Below are 20346 nucleotides of genomic sequence, written 5' to 3' on the forward strand. Positions count from 1 at the left end.
TTTACCTGCTTGACAAATATTTACCGAATGTTCCATCTGGCAGGCTCTGGAGCAGGCACTGGGGAGGAGGGGTGAACAAGGCACACAGAGCACCTGCTCTCAGGAAGATGACCTCTAGCACCAGAGCCAGGTGTTTTACAGAGAATCACATATATGTTTTTTAAGGATGACCATGGTGTATTTCATACACATGTTCCTTGCTCCCATTTTGTCAGCAGGGATTGAAAATTGACTGAGTATAAATAATCAGACTTTATTTTACCAGTAGAAATACTGATGTTTGACACAATGTCCTCTGAATTTCAGCTGTAGGTTCCTGGACAGTGTGTTGTACGCTTCGGACAGCGTAGCCTGTGTCCAAACCTGTGTGATGGTTCTACCGTCACTAAGTTGTTCCCAGGGTTTTGGAAATCTCCTGTTCTCTTTGGGAATCAGTTTCTTCATCAGTAAAAAAAAGCTGTTATTCAAGTCCTCCAAAGTCCCTTTCAGTTCACATTTCTCTGAATGCATAAGAGACTGAGATGCATATTAAATGGGACCTGGGAACTGCAGCCAAGAGCAGACCTTGGTATCTTCTCTGTGTGTCTCATGCAGGAGCCTAAGCCAAGCCCAAACCCTGAAAAGACATAAATGATAGAGGAGATGGAAGAAAGAAAATCAGCAGCTTGGAAGAACGAGAATAACACAAAGAAGGGTAAAGAAATGGTAGAGCAGTTGGCTGCCAGCAGAGATGAAAAGAAGGACAAGCTGAGTTCACAAGAATCAAGGGAAAGTGAAGAGTGCACACAGCATTATCCACGTCCTCAAGGAGCAGCCTGAGCTGAGCAGGGAGGACTGAGAGAGTAACTTACTCCACAGTGAACCTGTGCACCTGCCGAGGAGATCCACAGCATGGATCAGGGTTCGTTTGCACTGCTGGGAGCACCAATTCCAAAAGGAGGAGGAGGAGACCTTGAGGCTCTGTGCTGGACCCTGCTGTTTGCACCTGCAGCTGCCCCCACAGCAGATGCCCCAAGTAAGCGTGAGCGTAGAGGGAGAAAGAATGTTTGGAGAAGGGATGGAGATGTCCATTCTTTTCTTCACCAGTTTTGCCCTGAGGTCAGGAGGGGGCAGGGTAAGGGAACCCTTCCATCTGAAGCAGAGGTACTAGTAATATTCTTCCACATTTACACTTGGAAAGACTTTACACACAGTATTTCTTAAGTATTTGTGAGGGTTTATTTTTCCTCATGCTTTGTGAACAACTTGGAGTTCAGCTATCAGTAAGATTTACCTGAGGACATCAAAGCAGTGGGAAGAAGAATCCAAGTGGATACTTTCAACAAAGTGTGGGGCTCTTCTCAATTAGGTGTTGTGGCAGACCAGAGGATGGGAGGGGAGGCCAAGGACATCTCTTCCTAATGACAGTGAACCCCTGAGAGGAATCACTGTGGAGAGGTGAGTCTTCATCAGAGTCACCAGAGGTCTGGATCAAAGGGCGTGGATAATGTAGGGCGGGCACGTCCTTAAGGAAGGGGATTTGCTACACCTTGGGAGAAAGCAGAGTATCTCTGAGAGCACATTTGGGAAGGAATGTAGTTGAAAAGGTGGAAGATTTGCAACCACTTTTATTCAATCAGTGAACAAATGTCACTGAGACCCTACTCGCAGCTTGATTCGGTGCCAGGAGACATGAACACAGAGATGATTAAAAGGGTATTCCAACTTTCCTGGAGCTCTCAGTCCAGCGACCAAAAAGTCATGAGAAGTGTAATGGGGGTGGATTCACCGGAGGAAGTGACCCGTGCTGCCTAGGGATGACCTCAGTGTTTCTCGTGGCCGCCCTTCTTTCTTTTCCAACAGCTGGTGATCTATCCAGGCCCAACAACTGTGGCTCTCAGCCAGATTTCAACCTCTCATGATACAACTAACACCTGGGATCCATGTTGGCTCAAAGTAGCCAACACTGCCAGCATTTCCAGAGGAAACTGCTGATGTCTGTCTCTACTGTCTATGTCCTGGTCAGTAGGAGAAATGAACAGACAAATTGAATAAGTCTTATAGTTTCATCATGTCATAACAATCAGGGACTATCTGTCTTCTCTTACAAAAGGCAATGCCTTCTAGACTTCAAATTCTCTCCCCATTTCAAAGACAATTTAAATATTGGTCATATTCCTAGAATTTTAGAACTTGGTGCTTTACCCTTACATTTCAGATCCAGTAAGCAAAGTAAAGGAGTAAAGCAACTTCCAAGTTTGCAGTGAGAATGTAGTGGGGTCTAGCAGTAAAATCCTGGCTTTCACGTGCCTGATATCTCTTTAGTGCTCTTAGAAACAGAATAATCTAACACTCCTTGAGTCACTCCTCTATCCCATCATGTTGTACAAAATATAATATCTCTGCTCATCTAGATGACTTGGATCCTAAATTAGCTGAGTTCCACGAATGCATTTACAAAGCCCCTGTGGGTAAAGCACTGTGCTAATTCTACTGTGGGATATGAATGAGGGTACACATTCCTTACTGAAGAAAGTGTGAAGATGACTGGTCCCAGCTCAGCCTAGGTATCTCTCTGTAGGTAGAATAACAACAGCAGACACCAATAGGTTCCACCTGCTGAAAGGGAAGATGAGGATGAGGTGCAATGACTCAGCTCAGTGTCCTCAACTCAATGAAGTCCACTGGCTTGTTTTCAGTTTCCTCTCCCCTGCCTTGCTTGGAAACTCTCTCCAGGTGGTAAACTGGAGCAAATGTAGGCTCATCTGCTTGTTTCTCATCTCTCAGGATCACTCACTGACCTTTACTGCCTGTTGGCCAGTCTTTTGAAAATCTCTGTCTCATCTATTTTGTCCAGTTTATTGTTGTTGCTTTCTTTTGCTGTTTCAAGTGGGAGAGTAAATCCAGTTTCTGTTAGTGTGTATTCATGTGGCACACCCTTTATAAAATCACAGTTGGAAAATATCTATCAAGATCCTGAAAAGAAACTTTTACAAAATAAAAAGCACAGTCACAACCAGGGTAAGACTGTGAACTAAGGAAAACCCTTAAACTTGACTGATAAGGAGCTAATATCCAAATATATAAACAGTTTGTAGGACTCAACATCAACAAACCCCAAACAACCCAATTAACAAATGGGCAGAAAACCTGAGCAGACGTTTTCCCAAAGAGGACATACAGATGGCCAACAGGAAAAAAGCTCAACATCAACTATCATCAGGGAAATGCAAATCAAAATCACAGTGTGATGTCACCTCACACCTATCAGAATGGCTATCATCAAAAAGAACACAAATAACAAACACTGGCCAGGATGGGGAGAAAAGGGAACCTTGACACATGGTTAGTGGGCACAGAATTATCACATAACCCAACAATTCCAGTGCTGGGTATGCATCCAAAAAAACCCCAAAACACTAATTTGAAAAGATACATGCACCCCAGTTTTCATAGCAGGGTTATTTAGAATTGTCAAGATAGGGAGGCAATCTATGTGTCCATCAACAGATGAATGGATACAGAATATGAGGTATATGTAGTAAATGGAATACTTCTGTCTTAAAAAAATCAATGAAGTTTTGCCATTTGCAACAGTATGGATGGACTTGAAGAGTACTGTGCCAAGTGTAATAAGTCAGACATCACTTATATGTGGAATCCTCAAAAATACCACAAACTAGTGAATAAAACTAAACAGAAACAGACTCACAGATATAGAGAACAAACTAGCGGTTACCAGAGGGGAGCGGGGAGGGGGAGGGGGAGGGGCAACCTAGGGATCGGGATGAAGAGGTACAAACTATTATGAATAAAATAAGCTACAAGGGTATATTATTCAACACCGGGAAGATACTCAATAGGTTATAATACATATAAATGGAATATAACCTTTAAGTTGTGAATCACTATATTGTACATGTGTAAATTATATAATAATGTATATCAACTCTACGACCAAAAACAAAAAGTGTATTTTAAAAGCACCATACCCGTTTTAAGGACAATGCTGGCCTGACTCTATGTTGGGGATTGCAAACCCCATAGCCCCTTGCCCAAAGGCTGAGGGAATGTTCCCTTGAGGTCTGTGGTGAAAACCAGTCCTTTGTGAGTGGAGATGCCTCTTTAAAAGCATGTCACCCTTGATTATTCCTATTCTCCAAAAGGTCCTTCAAAGGAAGGGTGAACGTGACTACAAAGTGGCCCAATGGAAAGTTCCAGCTTTGGGGCTTTCGTGGAGTATCTCTTAGGAAACACTGCTTCCAGGCTGACTTATGTTCCCTGAGGAACCAGGGAGAGACACCAAACATTTCAAATTGGTGGGCTACAACCCAGGCACTGAACGAGGGGCAGAGATTCCCAGACCCTCTCTCAGGAACCTCATCGGTTGCTCCAAAAGAGACCCCACAAAGTCCTCCACTCACAGGATCTTCCTCCTCTTGGTGGTATAAAATGACCCTGTGCCTTATTTGCTAAGCAGGGGACACAGCGCTAGATACTACTGTTTCTTGGGTGTATTGCCATGCCAGTTATACAAAAGAAAAGAAAGATGGGAAAGCTAGGTGAGGTATTAGAAATATCTGTCCTCCCGGGGCTGCAAGAGGCAGTCACCTGGCCACACAGGTCTCCCTGAGTTTAAGACCTCTGGTGGTGGTTCTGCAGTAAAGGAATAAGCTGGTCCACTTTCTTTCCAGCAGAAAATGGGGAATGGGACTGGTCTGAAATAAAGTGTTCTTCATTGGCTGATTAGGGCCTTAATCCTCATCAACTATGATGGTTGTCAATTCAGTCTGGCCCTGGAAAGGAATACACCATTTTTCCCCAAAACAAACTTAGAAGGGGAGTAGGAAGGTTTATCTTCCAGGAAAATGTATCTAGGAAATGCTCCCCAAGAATTTGCCCAAACTACTGAATATATTTACAGTGGTCTGTTATTAACCATTACCTGTCAGGAGAGTGTGCAAACACTGTCCCCCATTACCACAAATTGTGCAGTCGAGTTTCCTAAATTTGGAGAAATCAAAGGGCTCAGTACATCCGGAGTGCAATGGATAAGCCTTTTTTTTTTTTGGAAAACCATCTTCCTGATCATGGGATCTCCCTGGCGCCTGTACCACAACAATGCAAGATACCAATAATAGAAGAAATTGTGTGAGAGAGAACAGAGCATATGTGAGAACTCTCTATCTGCTCAATTTGTCTGTAAACCTAAAACTGTTCTAACAAGTAATGTCATAAATTTTTAAAAAAATGTAATGATGCAACACCCTCAAATCAAAGTGTTGCTGGCATCCTATAACTGCATAGTTAATACTAGCCCTTGAGGTGCACCAACCTGGAGTCTGACCAGGCCTATGCCATCAGCCTCTGCAGCCTGGCAGTTCCCCTGGAATCTGGCTGTGGAAACATGTAGGTCAAGGTGGCCGCAGAGCTCCATATGGTGCAGAGAGAACACTGGAATGTGGTGACAGCTGGGAGAAACCATCGGAGGGCCGAGGTCGGTGAAGATCCAGGACGGCTCAGATTCAGCAGCTGCCCCACCCGTGGCCACAGAGCAAAGGACAGGGAGGACAGGAACTGAGAGCTACCGGATGAGGTGGCTGCCTGAAAGATAAAAGCAGCTCAGGAGGCTTTGGTCAATTTTGAGAATGGGAAGCAGGAAAATGAGTTGAAGTACGACTCGAATGTTCCGTGGTGGCTTGAACCACCAGTCTTCCAGGTAACAGCACGCTCGCATACTTTACTCACAGAGCCGCATTACACACTCTTCTGCTGTTGCCACAGGGTGAGAACGTGCCCCCCAACCCCTCCCTCCGGTTCTGAAAACACACTCAGACTGGCCACTCAGGACACGCTGTTCTCACATGGGGCACATTAGGGCCTTGATACCAGGGAATGGGCCAGGCCGCCTGCTCCTCGCCGCCTCGGGAGCCTCCGCTCAGGTGACAGGGGACCGCCACAGCCTCTGGGGCTGCAGCCCGCCCTGTGCCCCTCTTCCCTGCGCGTCCCCCTCCGCCGAATGCGAGGCTGGGAGAGGCTTTCAAAAGTGGCCGACGTTCAAAACTTTAAAACTGGCCGCTGAGCCATATAAACGTCCGGAGGCTGGAAACGTCGACGGGGAGCCCGTGGGCCGCGCTGAGCTCCGCTCCCAGGACCCAGCGGCCGCCTCAGTCTCGGGGACGCGGGTGGGCGGAGAGGGGGTGAACCCGGAAAGCGGAGGAGGAGCACGAAGGGGAGGGAGGAAAGAGCCCAGAAGAAACACTGTCAGCTGCTCACACCCGACCTCACCCCTCAGGGCGCCAGCGGCCTGGGTGCTCGCGGTGCCACGGGTGGGGCCGCGGCCGCTTCGGCTCCCATCCGGTTCCCAACAGAGAGAGGACGCGCCGTCCCCCGACGAAGCCGGCAGCGCCCCGCGCGTCTACCCTTGCACCTGGGTCCCAGGGAGGGGACACCCCACGACGTGCCTAGCCCTGTCCTGAGGATGTTCAGAGCTGCCAGGGCAGCGGCGAGAGGACAACTGCAAAGAAGGGGAAAGGAAGTTTGGGGGTTTTTTGGCGTTTGGGTTTTTTTTTCTGGCGGGAATTTTACCTCAGGGCAGAAAACTCTAGAAATGCCGGCAGAGCAGGCGCATTTGGGGGAGGCCGCCAAGCCGTCCCCTGTCGCTCCTCCCGAATGGACTTCGTGTCTTTCCACGACGTACAAACCTGAGGGCAGGCGAGTCAGGCGCCTCCTGGCGTCGCGGAGGAAGCGGGCTCGGGGCGGGGGGACGAGAGCGCCCGGCGGGAGGCGGGTGCTGGGCCCGCGGGGCTGCGCGCGGCCTGGCTCCGCGGCGGGAGGGGCGGGCTTGCGGCGGTTCCATGGTGTCATGGTGAGCACTCTGGACTCTGAATCCAGCGATCCGAGTTCGAGTCTCGGTGGGACCTTTCCCTTTAGGCCGCGCCGGCGTCTTTTACTCCCGCAGCCAGAACTCAGTCTCCTGCCGAAGCCCGCGTTCCTCCGGCTCCTGTTCCTGCCACCGCAGGCACCTCGCAGCCGCGTCCCTGACCTCTGCCGGCTCCTTCTCAAGAACACCGGCTTCTCCGACCTGCACGGTCCACATGGGCAGGTGGCGCGCAGGTGGGGGACGAGCCCGGGGTGTCCCCGCTGGCCCCGGGCGGTCAGCCCGTCTCTGGCCATCGGAGGCCCGGCCCCGCCGCCAAGCGGCGCAGCGACCGAGCCAGTGCCACCCCGCCGTCGGGGCCCCCTGGGTCTCGGGGGTAAAAGGCAGAGGCTGCGCCGCCTGAGTCCTGCCCCGCGAGGGGGCGTCACACCGCAGGCGTAACTGCGCGCTTGTCCCTGTGAGTCAGGGGTCGCTGTGGGGGGCTGTGATGTCGCTGGTCAGACAGGGTGACAGCCTCTTATGGTTCCAGACCCGAATGGGTAGTGCTGTATTGAGGTGCCTATTCTATTCTGAAGTTTGATTGATCCTATTCCACTGTGTTCCGATTTTATTCAGAATTTCTAGCTCCTAAGTCTCCATTGGACACGAAAAGCCGCTGTTAGGCTGAGATTTCAATCTTGACCCCAGGAAGTCCCGTGCTTTCATCCCAAGCTCAGCCAGAAAGAGGAGAAAGGCCAAGGATTCCAGCGTCTGGGGAGACCAGGGCTCCCTGACCCCTCTCCACCCAGGCCTTTGAGACACTTGCAGAGCTTATCATCAAGGCTAGCCTGTAGCGAATATACTTTGTTTCGTTAGATTTGGGTGGAAACCAGATTTAATTTTTTATCATTATAAACTTAAATTCCTTTTTCAAATGTTGCCTCTGGATATGGAAAACACAATGTAACACATAAACCTTTTGTGCAAGGCCTTCTGTGGAACAGCCACATGGATAAGAACTAGCCGAAGAGAGTATAAAACATAATAATTTATGTGTACCCCAGAACAGTGACAAAATTTTAACACCTGCTTTCGTCAATTGTGTTATGATTGGCATTGTTGGGTATTTCTTTATTCTTTTGTCAATATAGTGTGGGGAAAAGCAAAGGAGGCGGTATAAGATATTGTATTTCTATTACTCCCAGTGCCCTTAAAAACAAAACTAGTGGTATTAGAGAAAAGAGTCTCAGTTGAAAGACAGACATTCAATCAAAGCCTGTATTTCTGAGTTTGAATTGTGAATGTGAATATATGTGAATGCATGAACACATACAAATATGAGTATGTATTTGCTAGCTCTGTCCACTGCAAAGGTCTAGAACTCAACCACTTCCATTGAGTGTCTTTAGGTTACACAATTTGATTTGGGAATAATGTTTTTCACAGAAAGGAATCAGAGATTTTGAGAGATATGACTGAGTCCCGGTCAGGGGCAGATGAGACAGAAGCACCTTGTCATAGTGATATCTACAAAGGTCTCAAAGACTCTTAAAATCTTATGAAAAGGAGAAAGGAGCTAGCTTAAAGGCACATTCACTGCTGAAAGAGAGGATCATTGGAGTATCAGTAAGGACTCTATTGCAATGAATTGAAATACTTCAATGTGTTTGAAACTTTGATTTCATATTAGCACAGGGGGAAAAAAAAGAAATAAACTAGTTGGTGACCATGGAGGATGCTTGGGGAATTGCTCATTAAGCTGCAGTTTTCTTTACAGAGGGAACCACTAAGTAACTAAACAGTATTTAGTACTAAGGGGAAGTTTTTTTTTATGCAAGTGTACCAGCTAGATAACACATGGCCATGGAATATCACCATTTTGCTCCACATAACTAGTTCACGGATCTAGGCCTTGAACTCCAAGGGCTGCTAACATTATTTGAGGAAACACACAGGAGTTGATGTGCCTCCTGATCAGAGAGCACACACCACTTCTGAGGTGCCCTTGCCAGGATACCAAACACAATCTCCTCTGCCTCTGTATCTACTGTGTCCAAAATAGGGGCCACTAGACACATATGGCTATTGAATACCTAGAATGTGGCTAGGACGACTAAGGAACTGGATTTTAATTATATTTAATTTATAATTCATGTGAATGTAAACTTAAAGGCTGAAGATATGCACAACATTTTTCTATTAAGCACAACTTTAAAGCTTTGGTAGAATTATGTTTCCCTTAATGTGCAGCATTAATTAGCTGTGTAGAAGATAATATTTGTATTATTGTGTGCTTATACTTTTCAGTTTTCAATGTGGTTACTCGGAAAATTGAAATTACATATGTGGTTTGCAATTTCATTATATTCCAGCACTGCTTTAGATTCTACCACCAAAAAGAAAGTATGGAGGACGGAAGAATTTATTAAAGTACACCCAGTTATACAATTTACATTGTGGGAATGCTACAGAACAAACAACTCCATTTCTTCAACAAATGAATGATTTAAGAAAGGAAAAGAAAAGGACAGCAAGAGACCAAGAGAGCTGGAGCAAGAGTGAGAGGGAAGGAAGCAAGGAAAGCAGAGGGGGAGGGACAACGGGAGGGAGGAAGGAAGAGGCAGGGGAAGAAAGGAAGGGAGGGAGGGAGGAAGAAACCCAGAGTAAATATGTGTGTAAAGACTTCAACACATATCCTACTAATTACAGTTTGTGCATTTTCTTTGGGTCCCAAGAAAGAATAACTTAAAAACAATAATGGGAAATTTGAGCACTCTTTTATGACATTAAAGATGCTGAATTAATTTATGAACAATTATAATGCTATGATGAGAATACTTTCAAAAAGAGTCCTCATTTACGGAAACATACTGGCAAAATGACAGACGAAATATGATATCTGAGATTTGCTTTACAGAATATAGGGAAAGGTAAGTGGGTGGCTTGTAGTAAAACAAGTGCAGCCATAAGCTGATATTTGTTGGTCGTGGCTAACAGAGATGGGGATGTTCTTATATAATTCTATTTTGTGTACTATTGAAAACCTGCATTTGAAAAAGAATGATAGGAGAGCACAGGTCCACCTAGGATAATGGCAGCAGGAACTCTCCACGTGCATTTCAGAGGGCTAGGGACTAACAGAGAGAGTCAAGGATAGCAGTCATAACCCTGCCCCAACCAAGGGCCAGAGGACATCGTGGACTCCAGTTGGTTTGTATTTAGCCAGGTGTGGGAGCCACACAGAAGTAGAGGAACCGGCAAAGACTCTGCACATAGAGGAGCACAAAGATAATTGACACACATCAGGGATCGATAAGGGCTGGTAAAATTTTAGAGAAAGCATCATAGAATAAGATATTCATACACTCTCAAAGCACCACTAATCAAATTACTGATTATAGACAGCAAACATGTCTTTCCAATGAATGGATCTCATGAAGCCCTGCACAACAAAGTGTCCAATGCTAAAATGACAATAGTGGTGACAGGCAAAGTGGACACTCTCAGCCTCCAAAGGGGCTGCGCTAGGAAGCACACAGCATGCACTAGGTGGTGTTCTAGGCAAAAAGGTTTCCCCTGAATTTAATCATGAGGAAATGCTCAGACAATGGCAAACTGTAGGCCTTTGAGCCAGACAACTGACCTGTCCTCTGCAAACAAGTCAATGCCACCACCATTGAAGACAGCTACCAAAGCAGCACAATCTTTTTAGGCCTTTGGAACCCAAAACATCTCTTCTCCTTTTTGTTGTCTTAGTTGTGGAGACATTGACTGTTTGAAGAAAGACTGGCCAGGTGTCTTGCTCAGTGGCCTAAATTCTGCAGTTGTCTGATCACTACCTTGTAATGAAACTCAGGCTAAACATTTTCAGCAAGAACACTGCATAGTTAATGCCAACTACTCCTGGTCCAGTCCATCTAGTGGCAAAGAATGACCAGGTTGACATGTTGCCTTCTTCCAGTTGCTCCTGATGCTGGTGTGTGGAGGAGGCATATTGAGAGGAACAAGAGTTAAGGTCTCTCCAAACTGTGTGTCCATCAAAGCATTGGTCTCCTTATTGACTGATCACACTTGGAGGCTGATGGCTGGGATTTCTTCCATCAAATCTGTCTTTTGGAGTGTGGAAAGTGGTTGTTGGTTGATATGTCGATTCTCAGGAAAGGATCCCTCCAATATTCTGTTGAGGCTTGAACTTGACTTGCTGTTGTAGATTTTTTTCATCAAATGGAAAAGGTACATTTTATAATATGGATTCATCCAAACTGGCAATATCTTTTCTTAGTTCCTAGGGAAACTGGTATCTGCAAAAGACAGAGGGAGAGAGAGAGATGAAACGGGAGTTTTCCTAGGTCCTGCTGATACCTGAGCCTGGAGGGATGGCTACATGATGACAGAGGCCCGGGCAGGCTGAGCTCCTGTTGACAGGAGCAGCTGAAGGGGGAGCCACAGGCTGGCTGAAGGGGAAAGTGAGATGCATAAGTTAGCAGAAATAGCTCTTGAAATTTTCATCCAGCCTGTGGAGCAGAATCTAGGGACCCCTGTCCTCACCCCACCAGTGCTTGGTCATATTGCAGCTCAAGCTGCTGCAGAGCCTTAGCCAGCTTCCTACCACCCAATCCGCAGCAGCCACTTTACTCTTGAACCCCTTCATCTGAATCGAATGATGACATTCTCACATGTACCAGGGATGGATGTACTTAGCATCCCTCGTACACATTCAGAAATGGACTGCTATGGGAGCAGAAATGCTTGCTGGAGAAATACACTCTCTTCTACCTCTACATCCCTGCCTTCTGAGGAGGAGGGACCGGCTACAGGGAGAGCCCTGCAATATGAGAGCCAACAGGGACCTCAGAAGGTATCCAAGTCCAGTTCCACCTTTTACAGATGAGGAGCTCTGGTGCCAAGGAACTAAGGACTAACTAAAACCACGTGGCCTGTGGTTGCCAACCCTGGTCTAGGACCCAGGCCACAGGCCCTTTCCATACACTTGGGGGAACAGAGAGGAGAGGCTCCAATGTGGAGGTGTCAGCAATTAATAGAGGCTGTTTGGTCACCCTCCTGGACAGGGATCAGGCTCTACAGAGAAATCCTGCTCCAGAGGGGCTGAGGAAAGAATGGAAACAGGGAGAACTCAAAATGAAATTAGCAAAATGAGAGCAGGGAGTGTAACGGCGGCCCAACCCCTTTGCATCCCATGGACACCAACAGTCTATGAAGGTGATTTCATGCTGGATCCCCCGAGAGCATTGCTAGAAACGTTCTCAACCTCTAGACAAACACAACTCTGAAGTGAAAGGGAAAAAGCATTAGTTTTAGTTATACTAGATTCTCATCACTGTTTTCTCTAACTTTGCCCAAAGAAAGAGTCTCTCCTAGTATTTTACACTAGTGTATAGACGGGCATGAAAAAGGATACACATAGGAGAATGAGGCCTAAGATTCATTATGGGGCTTTTGCATAAAGAAAGAATTTAATTAAAAAACGCATTTGTTGAATCTGCAGTTCTGAGCCAATTAGTAGGCTGTGAAATCCATTTAGTAACTAGTGAACTGCAAGTTGCATTTTAACAGTAGAAATGAAAACACTCCAGTTCATTATTGTGGTAAGGAGAGGTACTATTTTATACTGTGGGTTTCTATGTAATGTGTATTTTTTATTGTATCTTGTACTATAAAAATTGTAAAAAACATTGGATCCAAACAGAGAGATTATATATCTAACCTACGTATCTATCTTTTTTCTCTTTGCTCTGAGCTATACAAATAGTTCTGTTGAGAGAAGAATGCTAATTCCCTTAAAGGCTGATCTTCAGCTTTTCTATGAAGTAGCCACACGATGGACACTGCCATACTGGTTACTGACGTCCTACCAGATCCATAGTCCTTCTAATCCCTAGACGCATATTAGCAGAGCTTTTAAAAATACTGATACCCAAACCTCACCACAGAACTTTACAATCAGAATTTGAAGAGATTGGGTTAAGGCATTCAAGTTAGATCAAAACTCACCCACTTCTTGTTTTCTAACTGCATGATTGAGAACTACTCACTAGACCTACACTGTTTCATACCATTCTTTTTCTTCTCTCCTTCTAGTCCACCATGGACTTCTTTCCCACTGGCCCTAAAGCTTTTTTGGCCTTTCTCCGACATTCCCATATAAATAACTTGCCTTCTCAATTAGATTTGTCTGAAGCAATGATTAGCTTATATTCTTGTGTATCTAACTGGGTCTTCATACATCTGGCCCAAAGGTAATTCACTCCAATGCTCTCCTCCATTCCCTGGCCTCAGATTCCAACTCAGTTCATTTTTCTGGATTCTTACTGAACATGTAGAAGCAGTCATTTGCAAAAAGGGAGAGGTCTGAATGCCTATGCACCTCACGTCTATGCATTTTGAAAACCTGGCCTCTGCATCTCCTTTTGGCCACTGTCCCTTTAGCGTGCCATCTACTGTCCTCCAACTACTGCCAACTCCAGTGAGTCCCTGGAAGCCCCATGCACATCAGCACAGAACTGCCCACCTGGAGCCGAGGAGAGCCCTGACTCCAGGCCAGTCCAGGACTCCCACCTATGACCCAGGTTCTTATTTAGTTTTTATAATCAGGGCTCTTTTCCTCAGTTTCAGCATTTCTTATTCAGGTGGAGAAGTTGAGGGTTAAGGGCTGTCCGAGGTTGGGTCCTCCAAAACCCAACCCACATGCAAGTTATTCATTCAGTCGTGATCCTGGAAGGAAGAGGCAGTGGATTTGGGGGGGGATGGGCAAGGAAAGGAAAGTGAAGAAACCAAGAGAATATGTGGTATCAGGCGAAGCAGCATGTCTTCAGTGTCTTAAATGATGCTCTTCTGATGAGGAGGACCATGGATCTGAGCCTCCCTATGGCTGAAAGGAATAGTCAGAGGGAATATCAGGAGAGCAGTTACAGAGACTGAATAGGGTTCAGAGTACAAACAGGAGAAGGAGATGGAAGGGCCTGGCAGGGAGGCAGCCCCTATGGGAAACAGAGCAAAGACCAGACGAGGTAGCATCAGCTGTTGAGGGAACAAAGGAGGAAGAGGGAAATTAGTGTGAGACTGAGCTGTAACCTTAAGTGAAGAGTATAAGGAAGGAGTGCATGGAAGAGCCTCAGGTGTGCTTACCTCTGTACCCTAAGCTTGAAGGCCAGGGAATCTGCATGCTAGTCTCCACGTGCTGAACAGCAGTTTTCTTCTGATAATCCTCTGTTTCAGGACACTTAAGGCATGAATCTTGCTGCAGACCAGACACTCATGCTTGCTGGCAGCTGAGCCCTCACCCTCCAGCTTGGGAGGGGTCTTCATTCCGATGGAGGCATCCAAACCCAGCTCTGACATAAAACCACAGACAACAGGATCCATTGTTACTCATGACCTTCCTATGACTTATTCCCCCACCCAAGAGGGACAGCAAGTAAGGAAAGTGTCCAGGAACAAGAAAGGCCACCTGAATGGCCATGGTCAGGTGAAGCCAATGGAGACATTTTTATATGTGCTTTTTGTTGATCTTCCTTACACTACCCAGTAAGATTGCCATGGGACAAACATGTTCCCAAATGCCAAAAAAATGTCAAGAAAAATAAAATTGATAACAATGGAAAGGTCCTAGGTAGAAAAGGCAAAGGCAAGGAAATCATTCCAGATACAGGTTGTACCATTGGGAGGGAAGAGATTGTGGAGATCAAGCAAAGTCCATGTTGAAGGGAAACCTCATGATAGAAAAAGGTGCGGGAAGCCTGAAACTGGAAAATTTAAAAATATGCATCAATATATATTTCACATATATATGCATATATACTATGTGTAATATTTATACATAGTCAATCTAAATAAGGCATGAAGATACGATAAAATGCAACAACACTCACAAGTGTGTGTGTATAAAGGAACAAACACATGAGCGTGTTGAGATATCAACTGGATCGTTCTAATGGACTCCTGATGAGCTGAGTTTGAAAAAGCAAGGAGGAAAATAAGAAGAATGAGAGAGCGAAGCTCTGGTGGGAAACATGAACTGTTACATATTGGGGGTGGGATCCCAGGGTGGAGGAGTATGAATCAAAAGTCTATTAAGATTATCCTTTGCTGCAAAGTCTGATGCAAAGCCTGGATTTATGCTGAGGCCTCTGTGCAAACTGAGTAGGAGACAGAGTGACTGAGCCAGCGGGGTTAGGTCTTGGCTGGGAATGTGGGAAGCCAAGGACGAGAAAAGGAGAGACTAGAGGGAAGAGGAGACAACTAAATACCACAAGACCTACTGGCACGTGGCAGGGCTGTGCATCCCTGCACCCCCTGAGCACCTTCTATGAGACTCTCCCTGGTGCCACAGGGGCGCTCCTTCTTATCTCACCCCCGCCGAGGATGTGGGGCTCTGCTCATTTCTCAGATGAGGCCATCACCTGAGGGGAGAGCCCCAGGCAGCCCCAGGCTCCGGTGCAGATGTGGAGAGAGGTGGAGGGTAAGGATACATTCGTCCCGGGTGAAACGGATGTGAGGGTTTCAAAGCTCTTTTAAGACAATCTGAGCAGTGGTGGATCCTGGGGAGAAGAAAACTGAGGACATGGCCACGGAGCTGAGTGAAGAGGGTGAATTACAGGGAGTGTCGTCAAAGAGACTGATCGGTGCACTTTATGGATGAGGGTGGCCCTTTATTTTAAAAAGAGAAGAAAACGAGAAAAATAACCTGGATATGAAAAGCAAACAGGAGTGTGAGTTGTGGGGCCCTGTTTACATTGCTACAGAATGTTACTAATACACTGTTACTGAGAGCATCTAACAGGGAAAATTGTCTTGAGGGTGGATGTTGAGAGAAGAGGAAAATATTGGCCAACAAGCCTTTCTGAGAAAGCAAGGGTAAATGGGGTCCAGAGAAAATGGAGATCATAAAAACTATGCTACCGCAGAGCATACAACGCACGTGCCTTCATTTTGTAAATGTTAAGCACCAGAAAGACCTAATGGTTAGGGATTATATATTCATAGTGGTTCTGAAACCTTTTTTACTGAATCAGGCACTCTGGACGTTACGTTGCTTAATATTCTCAACAACCCTGAAATGAAGATAGAATTTTTCAAGAGTTCAGATGAGGACGTGAGGTGTAAATATCTAAGAAGATAAATAGCTTGGCTCAGTTAAACAGGAATTTGAAAACCCAAGGCCTGAGGCAGAGCTGATCCTAAACCCCAGGCTCTTGCTCTCTGGCTCTGTTAGAGCATCACAGATTTCAACTGGACCTATCGTAGGCACAGGAGGGACCCCATTGCCTCCTCCACCCACAGCCCTGTGATGGCTAGAGCTTCTAATCCTCTTTTTTTCACTTACCTGGGAAGAGTGGCCCTTGGTTTCCAGAATCAGTATTAGTGTTAAAGCCCCAGACGATGGAGGAAAGACTGACTGTGGCTCTGCTGTCACCACAACCGAAATGCTGGTCCGGCTGTAGTTGCACATCATTGGTCTCGTGGGTGCTTTTCTGCAGCTGTGCTTGTGAAGTTTGCACCTCTGACCCTTGGAAATTCACAGGCCCTTGGAGACAATCCTCCCATGTGTCACCTGAAAGGAAAAGAGGGTGCGGTAGGACCAATCCAAGTTTTCCTTTGTTAATCCCTCCCAGAACTGATGTGCCTTCCTATCAGTGAGACCATCCAATTACCCAGACAATAAAGGCAGAAATCGTGTCCATGAAGGAGAGGTCATGTTTCTGGCTGTACCTGTGGATGCTGAGATGGCAGTGCTAGGCTCCAAGGTCCGTGAAAAGAGGAATCACCCACTTGAGTTTAGAGGATTTTGGATGGCACATGAGATTGCATCTACTATTCAGTTACTAGCCTTAGTCCTGTAGCCGAGTGAAGAGGTTCTAGACAGGCCTCAAGGCCTGGGACAGAAAGAGTTGTTGATATCTACCCACAAGAATAATAGAACAAGGGAAGGAATATGGCCTAATGGCTTCAGGTACCACTAGAAAAGTGAGTTGGGTAACTAGAGTACATGGACCAGTTAAATGATTCCTTCACAGTTCTGGAGGCTTTTGAACTTGCTTGAAATTTTTGACTACAGTTCCACTCACCCATACATGTATATATTCGGTTGCCACATGGGGCAGAGTGGGGGTGGATGGTATCAGCAGATAGAAGCAGTTGTAGCAGAGGCCCGAATCCCTTATTGGAAGCTGAGGTACAGAAGGACTACAGAATCAGAGTGTTTGCTTCTTTAGGGACAATGTAACACAATGCACAATCCTTATATTACACTCCCCTCCAGTGGGGTCTGGGCAGTGCCTGTAACCAAATGTGTTGCTATTTCTCCTGTGAAATGAATACATATTCTCAGAACATGGGCTAAGCAAAGATATCAAGTACCCTCACCTAGTCCAGGTCAGGCTCAGGTGGGGTTGTGCCCCACAGGACCTGCTCCACATTGCTGTGAGGCTCCCGTCTGGCCTCTCTCCTATACATCTGCATCCTCAACAAGGTTTGTTTAACTGTTTCTTTAAAGTGTCTCTCATGTATCTGTTACCACTGAGTCTTCCAGAGAGCATCTATGTCTGACTCTCATCAGTGATTCAGCCAATCTCCTTCTAACTGCTTCTCTGATTCTGTCCTCTCCACACCGTCAAAGGTCACCTGTCTTATTACCCCCAAATGCTGTTTCACCGCATGCTCCTCGGCTTGTGGAAATCCATCCTCCCTTCTCTGGTACACGAGCTCTACACTCCTCACCTGCCTTTGTAGTCCTCCTGTCATCTGGCTCCTCTCTCTTCTGCAACATCCCTTCCCACAACTGCCTTCTACAAATCCTCCCGGACTCAGGCTGGCCCCTCGTTGACCCCAGCCCTGCACCAGGAGCCTCTTTGAGCCTCCAGGGCTTTTTCCACAAGCACTTCACTCAGCCTGCTGTGCCCTTCATATTTCCAACAGGCAGAGTTTTTTAATCATTAATCATCAATTTTAGGACACTTAATCAGATTTTATGGTAATTCACATTTCAGATGGGTAAAACCTCTTAAATCAACAAATCCTGTGGGTGAAGGATGTAACAAAACCAGGTATCCCCATTCTCCAATCTGATTTTCAATCAAGATCTAGGATTGTTTTTAATGATCACTCCTTAATTTCATCATATATATTTAACCCTCTTCTCCAGACTAATGGGCTTTACTAAATGAATGCTTTGAATATTCTTTGCATGTGCATGGGAAAAGGACAAAACATTTTATCAAACATCGACACTATTGCCCAATATTATTAGTTTGGCATGTTGGGAAGAGCCCCTAAGAAAAGCTCATGTTGTAATTTAAAAATATAGTGTTTGCACTGTTTCCACAGGGTTTCTCCTCATACAGAGAGAGGGTGGGGCAGACGCGACCACCTGTGCCCACACCGCTGCATCACAGCTGTCCACATTCTTATATCCACACTGTTCTCAGGGTATCATCAGAACCCAGACACAGGATGGATCCGTGGATTATTTAGATGTTCCACTCATTCCTCTCAGCCCATCTGTGTGGGTGACTTGGCCTCTCCGGGGCCGTTCTGAATGAGGGCCTGGCAGGGCTGGGCCACATCACACACATCTCACTTGTGAGACTTGTGTCTGAGCATCACTCATTCCCGTCATGGACACTCAGCCCGGCTGCTGGTGTTTCTGAGACAGAGCTCTGCAGCTTTCTGAGGGCACCAGCACAGCCAAATTCAAGGCCTCCCTGCACCCGGAGTGAGAGCAGATAACCATGGCAGCAGGAGGTGGAGAGAGGCGTGGACCCTCACCCTGGCTGATTTTCCCTGGAGAGCCTTAGGCAGCTGCGGCTCTGCCTGGAGGGGCTGGATGAGCCGCTGGCTCTGCTCACAGGACAAAGTGCACTGATGGATGAGGTGCTGGGATCTGAGCGAGGGACCACAGCGGTTCTCTGCATGTCTGGCAACTTTGTGTGTAAGATTGATAGTTTCAAATCATTTGGTTCAGGGCAAAACGGAAAAGGTGAGTGACATCCTCTCTTAGGCACTGACGGGTACAACTGCTGAGAGGAGTGAACAGACCTGAGCCGTGGAGTCAGGCCAAGGAGAGGCCAATGTCCCACCTCCCAGTGGCTGGGAGTCTTGGGCAAGTGTAGTGACCCTGCTGAGCCTCAGTGCCCTTGGCTCCACCGTGAGCTACCACACCTACCTGAGAGGGTCCAGGGAGGACTGAATGGGTTATGGCGCACATGGAGCTCACTTAGTAAGGGGCATGGTATACAACAGGTGCACAAGAACTGTGTGTTCCACTTCTGATTTGTGAGTTACTATGAGCCTTTGCTTCTTTGCTCCTCAGGGAGGAATGGGAAACAGGAATGAAATGGTTTCCAATGTGAAAAGGCACAAACTGACCAAGAATGACTGAGGGGCAATTTTTCACACCCAATTTCACTATTAAATAATGAGATCGAATCAGGAGCATCATGGAGTTTCTTGCACTTTCTACAAGATGATTTTATGAGTAAAGCTCCTAACAATCCAAATGTGTCTCCTACAATAAAAGTTCAAAAAATAACCTGAGAAGGAAAGAAAACTGGCCTTACATTTACAAACCCTATGAACTGCTGCCCAAGGGGATCTCGGTCAACAATTAGGCCAGTATCCCCATCAGGTGTGCAGGTTGTGGATGGTTTCTGTGAGAGGATACCACTGAGCGTACACACACGATTGCAGCTGTAACCCATCATGGGAGACTCATGATTGCTGCACAAAGGAGGAAAAGCAGGGCTGTTTCTGGAGGATGGAACACCAGAGGCCGATCGTTGCCTTCGTGGAAACCGCAGGGCATGGGCCCATTTTTATATTCAGGATCTGCTATCTAAATGCTTCACAGGGAGGTGGGCAGCCCAGAGGGAAAAGCCTGGAGCTGGGGAACCATAACAGGGAGCAGACTGCAAACAGGAATGCAAAGCCAGAGAGTTTGTAAGAAACTATTCAAGAAATAAAATTAGCAACATAATGTAAAGAATATAAGGATTCTTATCTTGGAAAAAGAGGTCTGTTACACAAATTCCTGCAGGTGAGATGGTGGCAGCCGAGATGTCGCCCTTATCCCTCCCCTTCCCCACTCTGGCCTGACGATACCAAATGCCTGCACTGGTGAGGGGGTCCAGGTGACAGAGGGTAGCCTGGAGCAAGAAGAAAGGAAAGTTATCTGACCCGCTTGATGCCTTTTAAAAATTAAATCCCAGAATCTAGTTCAAACCAACACAGGTCTGAGGGCCTGTTTACAGGGATGCCGCTCATAGCCTGTCCAGGTTGTTGGATACAAGTAATAGAAAGGCTACCTGGGGGCCCACTGGGAGTCGTATGCCCTTTACAAAGGAGTACTCACCATGTGCATCTGGAGCCGAGAAGACTTCCCGGTTATCCGATTGGAGTGAGGCACTTCTCTGAGGCCTACAGGAGTCTGACAGATGATGGTCAATAGAACCCACCAAATAACATTCGTCCAGTGAGTCCTGCTGGACTTCATT

At 46.5% G+C, this 20346-nt stretch overlaps 2 non-coding genes across 2 annotated transcripts; one reads left to right on the forward strand and one right to left on the reverse strand.

Moving 5' to 3' along the window:
- Positions 1-4928: 4928 nt before the first annotated feature.
- LOC130842070 (U1 spliceosomal RNA) lies at positions 4929-5093 on the reverse strand. The gene has a single exon (XR_009050339.1). It is a non-coding gene; the product is annotated as a U1 spliceosomal RNA (small nuclear RNA).
- Positions 5094-6830: 1737 nt separating this feature from the next.
- TRNAQ-CUG (transfer RNA glutamine (anticodon CUG)) lies at positions 6831-6902 on the forward strand. Its single transcript has one exon. It is a non-coding gene; the product is annotated as a tRNA-Gln (tRNA).
- The last annotated feature ends 13444 nt before the right edge of the window (positions 6903-20346 follow it).

Source organism: Hippopotamus amphibius, chromosome 1, assembly GCF_030028045.1.
Source record: "Hippopotamus amphibius kiboko isolate mHipAmp2 chromosome 1, mHipAmp2.hap2, whole genome shotgun sequence".
Classification (NCBI taxonomy): Eukaryota; Metazoa; Chordata; class Mammalia; order Artiodactyla; family Hippopotamidae; genus Hippopotamus; species Hippopotamus amphibius.